The sequence below is a fragment of the Hibiscus syriacus genome, unplaced genomic scaffold (genome assembly GCF_006381635.1).
Source record: "Hibiscus syriacus cultivar Baekdansim isolate YM2019G1 unplaced genomic scaffold, ASM638163v2 tig00013622_pilon, whole genome shotgun sequence".
Taxonomy (NCBI): Eukaryota; Viridiplantae; Streptophyta; class Magnoliopsida; order Malvales; family Malvaceae; genus Hibiscus; species Hibiscus syriacus.
The window spans coordinates 10568-26820 of record NW_024062305.1 but is presented as its reverse complement, the minus strand read 5'-3'; the positions used below and the strand labels follow the sequence as shown (position 1 = coordinate 26820).

The following is a 16253-nucleotide window of genomic DNA, read 5'->3' as shown; positions in this document are numbered from 1 at the left end:
GCCAAGTGTTGCTTTCTAAACCTCACACAAGATCAAATCAGACAACCACATCTCAAGCCTATGCTACGACAACTTCTCACCCTGTTGCAACTTCTTTTGACCTTGCTATAGCATCTTCTCACCCTACTGCAACATCTTCTCAACAGTCCACTACTGTTGCTAAGCCTCCGAGAAAAGAAGAGCAAAGATGCCTATCGAAAGGCCCACCAAAATCATATGGATACCTTTGGAAATCAGTTTGTGATGTATTCTATTATTATATATTTATGCTGCTATTAACTGTTGAACAATTACTGGTGATGTTGGATATTTTGTGATGTTATTTTTTAGGTTATCTTTTGAATAATTACTGCTACAGTAGTTATATTTTATGTAGGCAATAACTTTTGTATAGGCATTAGCTTTTGTGCAGGTAAATATTGATTTATGTTATGCAATGTTGATTTAGGTTATAAAAATGTGCAAATGTTGATTTTAGGTTATGCATATTCTAATGTTGCAAATGTACAGATTATACTTAGCATTTGCTAAGAATGTACAAATGTTGATTTATGTTATGAAAATGTTGATTTATGTTATGCAAATGTTGATTTAGGTTATGCAAATGTGCAAATGTAGGTTATGCATATTCTAATGTTGCAGATGTACAAATTATACTTAGCATTTGTTATGAATGTGCAAATTTTGATTTAGGTACCTACACTATTATCGGCTTATTTATAAGTGCCTGAAGTTTTTTTTGTTGCTAATTTTAAGTGCCTAGATTCACTACTATTTTATTTGTACTTCACATATCAAACAAGATAAATATCAAATATTTTACTTTGTTGTTAATTTTAGGTGCTTTGATCCACTACTGTTTTTAATCTTTTAACTTGTTTTTCACTCATGCCATAAACAAAACACTATCTAATAAAATACATATCAAATATTTTATTTGTACTTTACATAGCAAACAAGATAAATATAAAATATTTTACTTTTTTCGTTAATTTCAGGTGTCTTGATCCGCTATTGTTTCTAATCTTTTAACTTGTTTTCACTCATGTCATCAACAAAACACTATCAATCAAAATACATATCAAACATTTTATTTGTACTTCACATATCAAACAAGATAAAGATCAAATATTTTACTTAGTCTTCACATATCAAACAAAATACATAACCAAACATTTTACCTGGTCTTCACACATATAAAACAAAATACACAACCAAACATTTTTCTTGGTCTGAAAACATCTAACAATTTATGATATCTAAATCCAAATTTATCATAATATACATTATTCATGAAGTAAAAAAAAGACTATCTTATAAAAAATGTGTTGTTCCTCATGTTTGTTGCATTCACTTTATACGCTCTAATTTCTACTTTTTGATCTTCCACCAGTATCCTCAACTTTTAGACTTCATCAAATTTGAAAAGTCTCTTCAATTCATTGTTTTCAACTTTAATTTTTCTATTCTTCATCACCATTTCAAGTTGACCTCTCAAATCTTCAACTACAAAACTACTGCGTTATTCCTCGTCAAGCCACTGAAAAAATTTACAACGATTCTAGGGGAAATTGAGAGCAAAAATAATATAAAAATTCATAGTAATAAAAAAACTTACAATGATTGTAGGGGATATTCAAGTCAAACATAATACAAAAATTCATAGCAATAAATAAATTTACAACCATTCTATACGACAACACACTTACATTATCAAACACGTTAATAGAACAATCCATATCAATCAAAATAAGTCATCCAGGACACATTTTAGCATGCTTCAATCTAACTCAATAAAATAACCTATTTTAAACAACCCATTTTAGTCCTCATACGCATCTAAATAATATGCAAACTTTATTAAACAATAAAAACAATACTCGGAGCTTATACAGGAAATATGATTTTAATTAAACGAAAATAAAAATATTTTTAATTGGAACTAAACCAAAATAAAGGAAATATAATTCTCAGCGTTAATATAAAAACTCCAATAAACCAAAAAAAATACTATTTGGACCACCCATACAATCGAACAACCATAATTTCCTAAATTTAGAAGATTTTTGAGATCGATACAATTTAAAATGTATCGACACTTTATGTGTGCACCTCGTTGGGCATTCATTTTGGAAAAAAGTATCCACACAAATTTAAAAAGTGTCGATACATTATGTTGACCTATTCTCTCATAAAACCGATATATTTATACCGGTTACATTGTAAATTTACCTATTACATTATAATTATCGGTTCGATGTTTTTGGGATCGATACTTTTAATAAATGTATCGGCACTTTATGCGTGCACCTCATTTGGGCATTCATTCTGGACAATAAGTATCGACACAAATTCCACAAGTGTCGATACATTATGTTGACATGTTCTCTCTTAAAACTGGTATATTTATATCGGTTACATTGTTAATTTACCGATTATATTATAATTATTGGTTTTAATGTTTTTGGGGTCGATACTTTTATAAAATGTATGGACACTTTTGTTTACTTGTCCTCTCATTAAACCGGTATATTTTACCTATTACTTTATAATAATTGGATTCGATGTTTTGAGGATCGATACTTACAATAAATGTATCGACACTGTTTTGGAAACTTTATGTTTGAGAACCACATTGGAAACAAATCTTTATGTTTACGAATTTTGTCATTAAAAAAGTGTATTGTAAATTTTAGCATTTACATTGTAAATTTAACAATTACTTTAAAGTTATTGTACATACCTAAATATCTCTTGCGAATTTAATGTTGTACCCACCCTTCAACTACCACTACCAATACCACATTCTATTGAAAGCGCTACTGAAACATTTTGTTCAATGAACCTTTACTTACATCTCCATCAACTCCTGTTGGGACAGCTGAACTTACACAACAAAATATTTTCCATGGATCATACTGATGCAGACAATGTTAAGGCAACCGAGGAATGCCATAAAGTACATAATGTTGATGAATCTGACAGATTGGTTGGTCAGCTCTTCTCTTCACGTGATAAAGCTTGGCACTTGTACAAGGGATTCACACGGGAATATGGGTTTAGTGTACGTCGGGGAACAACACGACTTGACTTGTTAGGGAATGTGAAGACACAAGAATTTTATTGTTCCAAAGAAGGGCTTCGAGTATCAAAAGTCAATACTGTTGATCGTCAACGTGCTCATACGCCAGTCACAAGAACAGGATGCAAGGCTAGAGTCGTAGTTACAGCAAAAAATACAAATGATTACTGGTTATAAGTAAGTCTTATCAGAAACATAATCATGCATTGTGCACACCTGCTATGACATCATTTATGCGTTCTAATAGAGCTGTAAGTAAGGCTGATATCGATGAGGCAACAACATTGAAAGAGGTCGGTGTTGGCACTTCACAAGTAATGAATTATTTAATGCAGCAGGCAGGGGGCTATCATAATGTTGGATTTACACATAAAGACATCTACAATGCACTTCAAAGAGGTAAAGCAAAGGAAATCATCGATGGGGATGTGAATCACTTATTGCTTACTTTGATTATAAGAAACATGATGATCCCGGGTTTTTTATGACATACTCGGTAGACGAATCAGGGGTATTCCATAATCTTATTTGGTCAGGTTCTACATCGAGATCAAATTACACATGCTTCGGTGATGTAATTGCATTCGACACAACGTACAAAGATAATTTTTATGGTCAACTAATTATGCCTATTGTCGGTGTCAGTCATCACCATAACACAATTGTGTTTGCCACTGTCATAATCGCTGACGAGATGTCCCAATCTTTCGAGTGGGTACTATAGAATTTTTTAGAATCCATGATGAATAAATCGCCTATTTCAGTTGTCACCGATGAGGATAGGGCAATGCAGAGGGCTATCAAATCTGTTATCCCTTATGCTAAGCACAGATTATGTTCTTGGCATCTTTTTCGCAATGTACAAGCTAACATTGGTGACCCAAAATTTATAGCAGCATTGTCAAAATGCATGGGTTCCTGGTGGACAACCGACGAATTTGATATTCAATGGCGTTCGATTGTTTCAGAATTCATTGTCGAAAAGCATCCATGTGTGATTGAGAAGGGAAATACTCGGTACTTATGGGCCCAAGCCTATCTAACCGGTCATTTCTTTTCCAATATTCGCTCAACACAAAAGTGTGAGTCTATGAATGCTTCACTCGCGATTGCACTGAAACATAAGAAGACATATTTAGATGTTGTTCGTGCAATTGAAGATGGAATTAGTAGAATACGTATGAAGGAGTTAAAAGTGGATTACTTAAGTTCCCAGAGAAAGCCCTTCCAGATCAGAAAACTAGTCGACCTTGAAAGCCATGATGCTTAGATTTATACACGCGAATATTTTCGTGCGTTCCAAGATGAACTTCAACGGGAGACATTATACCAGATTCAGGAAGAGATTCAGTCATTATCAGATGAATGTCAAAATTATATTTTTGACAAAGTACAAAGAAAAAAATAGGACATTTGAAATTAGTTTTGATTCTCGTACGAAAACCCTAAATTACTCAAATAAAAAATTTAAGACCGTCGAACTTTAGTGTCGCCATCAACTTCACATTTTGAAGCACTTGGATTACACATATTTGCCCATGACTTTGATTCAAAGTAGGTGGACTAAGGACGCGAAGGTTTTTGCACCCAGTTTTGTTGACCTGAATGTTCCTCCAGAAGTAATGCAAATGACAAGGTACGCTGCTCTACGTGCAACGTCAAGTAGGTTATGCTACATTGCATCAAAGACAAATGCATCTTTCAAAACCGCAAGAGATGAGATGAAAAGACTAAAGAAGAATTTGAAAACTCGTTTGGTTTGAATGATTCAGTCAACCAGGGTAATCATGTTGACTGCATAGACAATAAAACCTAGGGGTCCAAATGGTAAGCTAGGAATTGGTAAGGCAAGCTTTCTTTGAGGGTTTAGGGTTTAGAGCCCTCCAACATAAGGAGTGCATGATTGAACATTACATATAATAGTTGTATTCAGTTGTTGAATAATTGTTCTTAATTTTATATTAGGATAGTTGTAATGATATACGTTCACTTTTCGGGACCAATTAGTTAGATGCAGGCAATACCTTATATCCTCGACGCAGAGCACAAGAAATCTGGCACTTAAAGATTTACCAAGAGCGGTAACTTTTTCTCTTCATAAAAACCGAACCTAGAATCAACTTTGCAATTATGCCTATCATTAGGGATGGCAACGGGGCGGTTTCGGGCCTGGGATTAGTCCCCCCGTCCCTATTTAAAAAACACATACTCATCCCCGTTTAAAAAACCACAGGGATTTAAATGGCGATCCCCATCGAGTAATCAGAGAAAACCGCAGGGAAACGGGTATCCTTGTTTAGCATAAATAGTTATTTAAACTGGTAATTTTCACCGCGAGGATAACTACAGTGAAAATTACCCGTTTAAATAATCGTTTACCTTAGAGATATATATCTTAATTTAAATATAATTTTTAATATTTATCGGGCCGGGTATTCGGGTAATTGGGGCGGGGATTACCAAACTCGTCCCCATCTCTGTTTAAAAAAATCAATTTTCCTCGTCCCTGAACCTGACCCGTTTAATTCAGTTTTCGGTTTTCCCCAATGGGTTCGGTTTTCTTTCGCCATCCCTACCTATCATGCTGAAGAGAACCTGCTGAATGATAGGATTTGCATACAACTGCAAGCATTTTAAACTCTAAACCCAATTAATCTGCTAAAATTATACAACAGAGATCTTAGGATTTCCCATAAAATGCTTGCAGTTGTGTATAAATCCTATCATTCAGCAGGTTCTCTTCAGCAGTATAGGCATAATTGCAAAGTTGATTCTAGGTTTGGTCATCATGCAGAACAAAAGTGTCAGATTTCTTGTGCTCTGCCTCGAGGATATAGGGTATTGCATGCATCTAACTAATTGGTCCCGAAACGTGAACGTATATCATTACAACTATCTTTATATAAAATTAAGAACAATTCTTCAACAACTGAATACAACTATTATGTGCAATGTTCAATCATGCACTCCTTATGTTGGAGGTCCCTAAACCCTAAACCCTCAAGAAAAGCTTACATTACTAATTCCTAGCTTACCATTTGGTCCCTGCAAGGGGGTTTTATTGGCTATGCAGTCAACATGATTATGAGCTTCCTTTATCCTTTGGCATTCAGTCAGACTGTAGAGATTTGAATCAATTAAAAGTTATTAAATACTTTAATCCAATTACCATTTCAAGAAAAATTACATGAATACATTGATACTAACTGGTCTCTTTCGATTTTCTTCAATGTTGATACGCTGGGGCGTGGGGCTCCATTTGAAGGTCATCATCTTCGTGAACAAAGATTGAACTTTCAACCTATAACCATTCAAAAAAACCAAACTTTAAAATCTAACCTTTTTTTTTTGAAGACTAACATACTAAAAAATTAGGGTTTCGACAACATACCTATCGAACACATGAAGGGAAAAAAAGTGTCCAATCTGTAAATCAATCAAAACCTAATTTGAATACCATAATATCGATAAATTTACATGAAGAACTGATCGTAACTGTTATGAACGTTGGTATTTGTAGTGGAAGAGTTCTCTCGATTTGGGGTTCGTATAGCATTATCAACATATATAAATAATGAAGGAAAAACACGCATAATTTTAAAAAAATATCGATATAAATTTAAAAAGTGTTGATACATTATGTAGACCTATTTTCTCATAAAACCGGTAAATATGTACCAGTTACATTGTTAATTTACCTATTACATTGTAATTATCGGTTTTGATGTTTTTGGGATTGATACATTTTAAAATGTATCGATACTTTATGAGTGCACCCCATTTGGCATTCATTCTAGACAAAAGTGTCGATTATGTATACCTATTTTCTAATTAACCGGTATATTTCTACCGGTTACATTGGAAATTTACCTATTACATTATAATTATCTATTTCGATGTTTTGGGATCGCTATTTTTAATTAATGTATCGATACTTGATGTGTGCACCCAGTTTGGGCATTCATTCTGGACAAAAAGTATCGACATAATTTAAAATATGTCGATACATTATGCTTACCTGTTTTCTAATTAAACCGGTATATATCTACCGATTACATTGGAAATTTACCTATTACATTATAATTATATGTTTCGATGTTTTTGGGATCGATACTTTTAATAAATGTATCGACACTTTACGCGTGCACCCCGTTTGGCATTCATTTTGGACAAAAAGTATCGACACAAATTTAAAAAGTGTCACTACATTATGTAAACTTGTTTTCTAATTAACCGGTATATTTCTACCACTTACATTAGAAATTTACCTATTACATTATAATTTTCTATTTCGATGTTTTTGGGATCGAAACTTTTAATAAATGTATCGACACTTTATGCGTACACCCCGTTTGGTGTTCATTCTAGACAAAAAGTATCGACACAAATTTAAAAAGTGTCGATACATTATGTTTACCTGTTTTCTAATTAAACTGGTATATATCTACCGATTACATTGGAAATTTACCTATTACATTATAATAATCTGTTTCTATATTTTTGGGATCGATACTTTTAATAAATGTATCGACACTTTTTTTACCTGTTCTCTCATTAAACCGACATATTTTACCTATTACTTTATAATATTATGCTTCAAACCATATTTGGAGGTAAGTTCTTTCCAGTTCTTACTCTTACAGAGTACTACAACATTTTTGCCTTCGTTTCGTACCCCAAGACGGCTACAGCACATGGGACCCCCCAGAGGAAATGAATAATCACCATATTTAGCAATACATTGTTGTACATGAAATTGATCCATCAAGGATCGACACAATTCCCTCGGAATAGGTCGATCCCTTACTCCGACCAACGATCCAAACCTCATTTCTTCCAACACATTCAACTGATTTCTCTCCTTAAGGTGTTCAATTAATGAATTCACCCTTTTTATGTTGCACATTGTCGACACTTCCTACATTTTTTAACAATATATAATGTTATTGTTCTTATATATTTTGTATCAATGTATTTACAAGTTTAATGAATACCTTCTTTTCATGTGCTTTCCTCCATTCTTTGTATTCTTTACTATCCTTCTTTGACTGTGCGATGAAAGGTTCCTTCTCAGCATCACTCGTCGAATTCCATTTCTCCAACACATCATTTCTCACCTAATATTAAGCATAAACGTTTCTTAATCAATATATTAACGCTAAATAATACTCAATGTCAAATTCAATTTATATACCGAACCGATGTGTTTGCCACATTCCTTCATCTTTTGGCATTCGGTCATACTGTCAACATTTAAAATTTGTAATCAATTTAAAGTTCTTAAATACTTTAATCCAAATACCATTTCAACAATAATAACAAAAAGACATTGATACTTACTGTAAGTACATATATCCACCATTTGGTTGCTTTCGACCCTCAGCCTCAATTTCAAAGTCATCTTCGCCACCAACAATTCCGAGATCCTTTGACTTCATTTTTCCTTTATATATCAGTTTACGCAAATCAAACCAAATACTGGTTACATACACTTTATTCAATATACAAATATTGATAACTACTCTTGTAGTAAAATAGTTTCCTTCAAAAGAATTTGAATGGTCACTACAACAAGTGTCGGCACATTTATACAACCTACAATATCATTTCTACCTATATTATAAACAGGTATCCATATTTATTTTCTACCTATAATATTATATAATCGGTCCCAAATCTTTCTTGGCTTCGATTCGAAATCCCCAAACCAAACCCAAAAACCCTAATCTCTATTTCCTTTAAACGAGTGGGAACACTCAATACTCCAAGTATCGGCACATTTTTACAACCTATAATATCATTTTCTACCTATAATATCATTTTCTAAAAGTATCAATATTTATATTTTACCTAGAATATCACTTTCTACTTGTAATAGATCCCAAATGCTTCTTTACTTAGAAAACCCTATTTTCGATTACTGTAAAAATAAAAAACTAGGGTTTCGATAACATACTTTTTTATTCGACTGCAGCAAAAAACAAACTTCGCTTTAGAAACGCTTTCTAAAATGCAGCAACAATTACGCTTCGATTTCAAAAACTCGTCCCCGTCTGTCTTCTATCTATTTTCAGAAGAAATTTAGCTATGCCCTTTATATTTTCATCGGATATGTTATTTATATTTAATCGATACAATACCCAAAATGTCGATACTTTTATGTCAGGTGTCGATACTTTCGATAGGATATTTACCTATTTCTTAAATTATTGATAATTTATTACGCGTACTTATTAAAGTATCGACACTTTCAACATATCCGGTAACGCTTTACCGGTTTAGTCATTTCGAGACCGATTTTTTTTACCTATTATATTGTTAAGTGTCGATACATTTTTATAAAGTATCGACACTTTATAGGCTCTATTACTGCTTGCCTTTTAAATTCCAAAAGTGTCGATACTTATAATAAAGTATCGACACTTTCAACATATCCGGTAGCGCTTTACCGGTTTTGTCATTTTGAGACCGGTTTTATCATATTTTTACCTGTTATATTTTTATGGATCGATACATTTTTATAAAGTATCGAAACTTTATAGGCGCTATTACTGCTTCTCTTTTAAATTCCAAAAGTGTCGATGCTTATATTAAAGTATCGACACTTTCAACATATTCGGTAGCGCTTTACCGGTTTGGTCATTTCGAGACCGGTTTTGTCATATTTTTACCTGTTATATTGATATGGATCGATACATTTTTTATTTGTATCGACACAAACCGACAAGCTAGGTTTTCCGGTTGCCAAATTTTTTAATATTTCTTCATGATTTGCACCTACAACATTATTATTACTCAACATTTCCGTAGCGCTAAACCGATTTTGTTAAATATCTTTTAATGTATCCGGTCACGCCGTATATTTGTCGTATATTAGTCCGCCTTTCCTGAGACAACCCTGGAGAGGAGGAGAGAGGACGATGTTTAGGGGAGAGACTAAAGAGAAAAAATGACGGTGAATTTTATTTTACCCTAAATGAGAATTAAATAATATTATGTCATTTTATTTTATTTTATTTTATATTAATTTATATTTGAATTTCAAGAAATTATCAAAAAATTAAAAAATTGACGTGTCCTATTTTAATTGGATACCAGGATTTTTTTAACGACAATTAGAATTGGACACTTAAAAGTGTAACGGTGAAAACTTAGGCACCTATTATTAGCGAATATTTATTTCTATACTAAAACGTTTTTTGAGGCAAAGTTTAGGTACTTATTTTTGTATTAAGCCTTAGTATTATATAATTTAGGGTAAACACCTATTTCGTAACCCCTATCACTTAATTTTTATTTTGGTCATCCAATTATTATTTTTTAAAATTATACTTAATATTACGTTTTGGTCACCTACTGTTAAAAATCAACGATTATTCTGACATGATATTTTTTAAATTATTTTCCAATGCTGATGTGAAAATACCTTATGGTGACACATCAGCATCACCGTTATTTTTTCAATGATAGGTGACTATAACAGAATTTTAAGTATAATTTAAAAAATATATAATAGTTAGATGACCAAAACAAAAATTAAATAATAGACCTATAATTTAAGATTATAGCAAACTTAGCTATATATATATATTAGTTAGGATCACTTACACGATAAAACTATTATAATTTTATCATATTTAGGATCGTTAGATGAATGAAAATAGATTGATGAAATTAACTTTTTAACTTTTTTCAGTGAATATCTTTTAATTTCTTACTGTTAATCTTAACTGTTATTTTAACTCATCAAACGATCTTAAATCTATATAAAACTAATATAGTACTTACATTCTTTATCACTCAAAATAATTGCATAATAACAAGCTGTAATATACGAAAACATAAAAACACATGCAAGTCTCACTACAAGATTTGGTTTTTTCTTTCTACTGTTTGTGATGGATAAATGGATTTTTTTTGGGGGGGACCCAGAACAATGGTGTAGGTAATACTATTCTAACAAAGTTATCAACTACAACTTGCTTTACTTACTGAATAATACAATTTAGCTACTAACATTAGTAACATAGCTGTAGGTCGAACGTGTGTCACATTGAAAAATTAAAATCATCGATTCTAAAACTAAACACAAAAATAAAGATATGGTGGTGATCCGTTAATTGGTTGAGATGCTATTCCGCTTTGTGTGGGTTCAAATTCCAGCATATGTTTGCAAGAATAATTAAATATGTTTCTGAGACTTCTATTGTATTTTTAATTTTTTTAAATATTTTATAAAAACTATTTGATCTCAATTAGTACGTTTATGAAGAAAAAAAAAGCCATCTATAATAAGAAATTTAAGTGATACAGAAATATTTACCTTTAGAAAGGTAAAGTCACTTTTAATAATAGAGGAATTAAAATGGAGTATTTGGGTAGTAGAGTGAAGTTTAGACGATATAACATATTAAACATTATCATAACACAATAAATACATGAATTGTAGAGTCTACTACATCGTTATGTTCTGCCCATAGCATTCATGTTAATTGCCAATTACAACCTGTTCATCTTCATCGAAGAATGAATTAGGATACAAATGCTTCTGTGCCTAAGAATTAGGATACAAATGAAATCCGATATTCAGGTCTGGAAGAACTGAATCTGGTCTCTGTTGTGGTGATAGCCTTGAGTCCGGTTTTTGATGCATTGATAATTCATCGCGCGATGGTTGTTGATGATTCCTTGATCTTGGTGTTGCCACTGTCTCGTGTCCGGAATTCGGTGACGGGAAGCTCAGATTCTTTGTGCCTGAATTTTCTGTCAATTTGGGGTCATTTGAGTTCGAGTTTGCAGTGGCCGGATGCGCAAAGTAGGTTGCAGTCCTCGAGACAGTATCAAGTCTCTGAGATGACTGGAAAATGAATCCAGGAAGACTGGCAGTCCCGATGAATTTTTCCATATGAGCTGGGAGGTTAGACCAGTAAGCACCATTATTGTATCCATTCATGCCAGGATGAATTGGGACAGGAGGCCTCGGCTGGACTGCTGCTGCACTGCTGTTTGTCATGTTAAACCAGTATTGGAAGATCCATCACTGCCTTCACGCTTCGGATTCCAAGATTCTGGATATCTTATAGCAGCCGAAAGGGATGCAGAAGTAGTGCCAGATACAGGTATAGGCTTACTTAAATGGCCATCTGAGACAGATTGAACATGCTTCTCAGAGAAATTATCGGCTTTGAGATTGGCAGACTTTTTAACTTCTCGGGTTTCTGGGAAATAAGACTCAGTGGCGGAACACGAATTTTGACTGACGGAGCACAGCAGTGATAATGTCTGTTGGCCTGGTGGAAGAGAGAGCGAAGGGTGTTGTAAAGGTCTCTGTGCTGGAATATCCTTTTCCACAACCCATCCAGGACCAAAATTTACTCCAGCTGGTAAACACTCTTGTATCTTTTTAGAGGCAATTTTCCAAGCAACCGAACCAAGGCTTGCAGCAAATCGAGCTAGACTTCGTGTGTAACCATGCTCCACGTATACCCCCACCTGCTTCAAATGAAAAATAAGATATCAAACCAACACAGGCCAATCTAAGATTCCCCACACAAGCTAGTCCAGCATAAAGCATAGAGCAGCACGTGATATTTTCAGTTGAACAGTGTGAATACAATACCCAATCCACAGTCGGAAAATTAATGTAATTGGAGAGTGATAATTATACAGTTCACTGCTTTTCATCTTTCATTTTTACCATTTATGTCATCTTCAGACCCCAACAAACACACAAATCCACCATCTAGGGAAGAAAATAAGTACATATCCATATGACCATGCAATTCTGAAATTATTTTGGCCTGGACATATTCCAAACATTAGTTCATCATTAGTGTTTCAAATTCAAAACCACCACAAATGTTTGTGGACATAATCTGTGGACATAACTTATAGCACTGAGAAATTCAATATTCACTCAATAAAATTTAAAAAACCATTATTTATCTATATGGTACGTACAGTCAGTAGCTGCTTCCTCTCTCCATCGAAAGTATTTAACACAGATGCCTCTCTTGCAGCAGATGAATGAAACAGATTGTAAGTGTTACGTCTATTCTCATCCAGCACAAAATGCTTTTCACCGTGCTTCATCACATAACCTGCAAGAAAGACAAAAGCTAACATGCCTTCTCATAAAATTACACACAAGGGTGATGTTAATGAGAGCCATAAGAGAAGAAAACCAAAAGCGGACGAAGTTATAAGAGTTTTTGACCTTAACCTTCATCATTTCTGTCGGATTTGTTTTCGGTAAATGAGCCTGAATAAACATCATTGCGAGAACCACAAAATTTTCCAGACGAATCAGCAATATTAGACTTGTCCGAAGCAAGAGATCCTTTTCCCGTGTCATGATTGGAACATAGGGTGTTCTCTTGACCAGTAGCAAGGGTGGCATCTGAGGAAAATTCTGTAGCAGCACGCTCTAAGGAAGGCCGACCTGGTGTCTTCTTGAAATTTTTGGTTGGTGGTCTACCTCTCCTTATCACCTTTGGTTCTGCTTCATTATCATCACTATCTTGCCGTAAATTATCAAAGTTCTTTTTTGCTAGCTCTTGTATAGATCGTGCCTGGAATCCAATAAATGTTTTCATATAAAACATAAAGTTAACCTTAAATGTAAATTACAATTTGGAGCCTAACCATACCTGTCTAAAATATATAGTATCAGAAGCATTATACTGCATCGCGTTTGAACATATAAGGAAAACATCTTTCTGCAAGATAACAAAAGAAAACATCTATTCACATCTCCCAAAGTTTTAGCTTCTTATAGAGACAAAGTATCAATCAAGGATGACTAAAGACCAGATTACACCTCCAAATATTTCATAATTAGAGATGAGAAGATAATAACTGAAACGCATCATCTTTAAATCTCAAATGCAAGGAATTGAAGTCTTAAATTTGCTTCAGCAAAACTTATTTGCTGTGACAAAATAAGTTGAATATGTAGGAGATTTTTCCTTTCTTGTTATCAGCTGGGCAAGCTTTGTACATAATCTCCAAACGTCATCAGAAACATTACCATCCACAGATGGCTATCAACAGTAAAAATAGGAACAAAAAACATGTTCAGCACTTCATCCCTTTCCTTTTCTGCACTCTGCACATTGCATCTATTCAGAGAACAAGGAAATGATACCAAAAGTGGAGCAGAGAAGTTTAACAAAATGACTACTAGCAAAACAAAGCACAAATGAGTTTCATGCATTTTTATAAATGATAGAATGCTTTTTTATCACCAAAAGAAGGCGAACATTGTACCATATTCAATAAATGCAACCCGATAGTACCAAGTGATTTAAAAACATGGCAATAACAGAATTCTGTCTGTTTGCCCTACATTCAGGTTAAAAATGAAAATCTTACAGCGTGCTAAATCGCATCTTTCACTTTAAAGGAGTTCACTATCATCAATGAAACTAACAGACCAATAATAAACACAATGCAGAAAGACAAGAAGAATATTCCACATAACATATCTAGTTCCTATGCTAATATGGAGCTAAAATAAGTTTTATACTAATTGCTTTATAAAATTTGAATCAATGACTTTAGCAGGACCCAAAACCAACATAGCACTTTGACTAGTGAACAGAATCATTTGTCCTTGCAATCAAAGGAAATCCAAAAGCACATCCATGAATACAATCAATGTAAAATTACATATAAGTTGAAATTAACATCTATCACCTGGAAATTAACAAGATCTCAAAATTTTTAGATTAACCATAATTATGGAATCATGAAACATAAAGAAAGCACAAGAAGATACCAATGTCAGGAAAGTGCTGAAATTATCGAAAACGATAGATATAGGAGGCCAAAGATAAAATGAAGAACATGTTAACGAACCTCAAATTGTTCTAAGGTGGCATAAGCCCCGCTAGCAAGTTTTTTCCTAATAGTTCCAAAATCCATAGGATGCTCAATAACTTCATGGTAGTCTGGCAGCTGCGTAAAGGGAACATAAATAAAATAGAAAAATCTGGTTAATAACAACAATGATATTTGCAGATCATACCTCTTCAGGATCTACAGGCTCCGAAACACGCCATAAGTATCCTTCCTGAAATTGGTTAATTTCAGAAGCAGCAGAGCTAAGACAACTAACCATCAAATGCTACATCTAATGTAAGAAATCAAACCAAATATCATAAGAGGTTACTGAAATACTTTTGAAGCCTATCTAGGATGTAAAGTAACTGCTTTTTGTCTGGTAAAGCAGTCGAGGGTCCAGAATCCAACTGACCACCTACATATCAGTAACGGTTCACAATAAATAACTTAAAAAGTTAAAATTCCTTTAAAAAAACTGTTTTCTTTAACAAATGGTATTGAATTATAAGTAAACCTTGGCTGTTACGTGTGGGGTTTGCACCAGAAAAAGACTTCTCTTCCTGAAAATTATTCACAAATATGAAAAATAATACTGCAATTAATAATGAACAAGTAACGGGCTTTATTTCCTTTAGTGGCTGAGGTACCCCATAATTGGCGCTTTTTTTTCTTCAAAATCCCGTTAAAATATCCAAAACTAAAATGCAAAAATAGCTGAAAATTTAGAGAAAAAGTGTTGGTTTTAATTTTTCATAGAAAATCTCAGAATTTGTCAAACCTTTCTGGAATCAGCAATTCCAGCTCCATCCCCGATCGATTTGATTTTCCTCTTCCTTCGAGTCAAGACCGCGTTAGTATCCTCGTGATTCGAATCGGAGCTGCGGGATTCTGAACTGACCGGCGATTTTTGCTGCGAGGAAGGCAGCTTGACCACAACTTTCATCTTCATCTCCCGTCGTTTTTTCCCGGACAATTCTCCATCCACTTGTTCTTTGAAGAGATTCGATATAAATTCCGATGAACAAACCCAGTCAACCAAGAGAGAATATGAGGAGAAGAAAACGGCTAGGGTTTAGAGAAATGAAGAAACTGATGAGTTTCACTTCAGTCGAACAGAGGAAAATTGGATTACAATTCGGATGCAAAGCCCAATACAAGACCCAAATATTTAAAGGTCTGCCTTTCCTCTTCTTCTTCCTCATCTCCGCTACCTTACCCAACATTTTGTTTTGTTTTGGGCCTTTCTCTCTCTGCTCCCTACACATATATTAACAAAAGGGAAAAAGAAGATGATCAGTTGAAATGACCATCCAGCTCAGTTGATAGA

The 16253-nt window shown here is 33.7% G+C and overlaps 1 pseudogene; it reads right to left on the bottom strand.

Moving 5' to 3' along the window:
* Nucleotides 1-11502: 11502 nt before the first annotated feature.
* Nucleotides 11503-16014, bottom strand: LOC120206271 (annotated as a pseudogene).
* Between the last annotated feature and the right edge of the window lie 239 nt (nucleotides 16015-16253).